The following is a 2500-nucleotide window of genomic DNA, read 5'->3' as shown; positions in this document are numbered from 1 at the left end:
CATCACGGACGTTAGTTCAATAGCGTTTAACGATCGATCCACGGTACAGAATGCAAAAATATGATTGTTAAAATTTTCGACTAATCGGTTCTAAGAGGCGAAGCAATACGCCGCTGGGACTTTGAAATATTTCGGAGCGTACCTAAAGTTCGTTATTTTGGCTAAACGGAGCGAAAATCTGCATTTATACCATCACGGACGTTAGTTCAATAGCGTTTAACGATCGATCCACGGTACAGAATGCAAAAATATGATTGTTAAAATTTTCGACTAATCGGTTCTAAGAGGCGAAGCAATACGCCGCTGGGACTTTGAAATATTTCGGAGCGCACCTAAAGTTCGTTATTTTGGCTAAACGGAGCGAAAATCTGCATTTATACCATCACGGACGCTAGTTTAATAGCGTTTAACGATCGATCCACGGTACAGAATGCAAAAATATGATTGTTAAAATTTTCGACTAATCGGTTCTAAGAGGCGAAGCAATACGCCGCTGGGACTTTGAAATATTTCGGAGCGCACCTAAAGTTCGTTATTTTGGCTAAACGGAGCGAAAATCTGCATTTATACCATCACGGACGTTAGTTTAATAGCGTTTAACGATGGATCCACGGTACAGAATGCAAAAATATGATTGTTAAAATTTTCGACTTATCGGTTCTGGATCACTGAAAAATCAAAAAAAATTATTAATTTTGATTAATTAAATTACATATGTAGTTTTATATTGTTATAGTCTCGTATTTGTTAATGTTTTGTCGTAAGAAAATGCAAAAATATCGTTTTAATGTTTTCGTCTCATCGGTTCTGGATCGCTGAAAAATCAAAAAAAAATATTAATTTTGATTAATTAAATTACAAATGGAGTTTTATATTGCTATAGTCGCTTATTTGTTAATGTTTTACCGTAAGAAAATGCAAAAATATCGTTTTAATATTTTCATCTCATCGGTTCTGGGCGGTTTTAAAATTTTTTAAAATATTAATTAAACCCATGATTTACATGAGAATGTGAATTTATTATGTCCTGCATGTTAATTTATTAATTTTCATGTATAGAACGTTATAAAATGAAAGGATATGTTCGACGATATTTTCAGTCTAAGTTTTACCGTGCCGGCGGGATGGTACGCTCTCACGGCGGTTTGCACAGGCATACGCCTGGGCGTAAGCCCATGCGTCGCCGACCTAGCGGCCGGCCGTTCGGTATTTATAGGAAGGCACTTTCGGTTCGCTCGGACCGGTCGGGAGTAGCGTCGAGCGTGTGGCTCTTTTATGACTTCGGTTGAAAAGCAGTCTACCGCTCCTCGAGAATATACTTTCTCGACTATTCTCGTTCCGGTTTTCCGTTGCGGATTATTATTAATCTCCACACAGCATTACCACGGGTCGGTGTCTAAGACCGAATGGCCCATATGTGGTGAGCCTTGTAATATAAGGCTGGTGACCTGTATGCACTTATAAATGTTGCATACTTGTACAAACTGAGCATCAACTGTCTGTAACCAAAATTTGTTAAAACTGAAAAAGTTATAAGATTGTATAAAATTTTTGAACCAAGAAAGTAGTGTTAGACGAAAATTCGTTCTATCACTTTTAGAAGGGAGACTGTTTGGAAATATTTAAAGTATAAAATACACAAAAGTCCACTGAATTATGAACAAAATTACGTCCCTGAATTTAAGAAAAGTCAAGAGGTGTCAGAAATAAAATCCTCTCTGATACGTTCAGAGAGGAAAATAAGTATGGAGAGAGGAGTAAAAATGAAAGAAGTTTTAAGGCTGGGGAAACTTCTAAAGGAGAGAGATTCCAACATATCTAATATGTACATTTAAAGCAAGTCCAAGGAACTCTCTCCGTTAATGTTTGAAAAGGTGTGTGCAGATGGAGGAGAAATGTATAAAGTACAGAGACGAGGTTGGTGGGCCCGCTCTAATGATAAAGATTATAAAATTTGGTGGCAAAATGACCAGCATGATCACTGTACGCGCTTTCTCGATTTGTATAGCATGCCACTGTCCGCGCTATCTTTTATTATATTGTCCAGCGTGTGTGGTCTACGTGCTTGCACGATGGATGCACGGCGTGAAAGTGATTTTCGTGCTTTATGAGAGGAGGAGGAGAATATTTGGCCTCTATAAGAGGTACAAAATTTATGAAATGTGTGTTACATACAAAAGAGAAATGGCTTAACGTCGATCGGTCTTACAGGGAGGGCCGACGACGAAAATTTAAATTTACAATAATAACTAAGCTCCCTGGTTGATCCTGCCAGTAGTCATATGCTTGTCTCAAAGATTAAGCCATGCATGTCTAAGTACATACCGAATTAAGGTGAAACCGCGAATGGCTCATTAAATCAGTTTTGGTTTCTTAGATCGTACAAAACATTACTTGGATAACTGTGGTAATTCTAGAGCTAATACATGCAAACCAGAATTCCACCCAGAGATGGGAGGAATGCTTTTATTAGATCAAAACCAATCGGTGGCGGACGGCT

The 2500-nt window shown here is 38.1% G+C and overlaps 1 non-coding gene across 1 annotated transcript in view; it reads left to right on the top strand.

Moving 5' to 3' along the window:
- The first annotated feature begins 2255 nt into the window (after nucleotides 1–2255).
- LOC143307561 (small subunit ribosomal RNA) overlaps nucleotides 2256–2500 on the top strand; it is a 1923-nt gene continuing 1678 nt past the window's right edge. The window contains exon 1 of the ribosomal RNA XR_013064674.1: nucleotides 2256–2500. This exon is cut by the window's right edge and continues 1678 nt beyond it. This is a non-coding gene — a ribosomal RNA (small subunit ribosomal RNA).

Source organism: Osmia lignaria, unplaced genomic scaffold, assembly GCF_051020975.1.
Source record: "Osmia lignaria lignaria isolate PbOS001 unplaced genomic scaffold, iyOsmLign1 scaffold0060, whole genome shotgun sequence".
Taxonomy (NCBI): Eukaryota; Metazoa; Arthropoda; class Insecta; order Hymenoptera; family Megachilidae; genus Osmia; species Osmia lignaria.
This window is presented reverse-complemented; position numbering and strand designations above follow the sequence as displayed.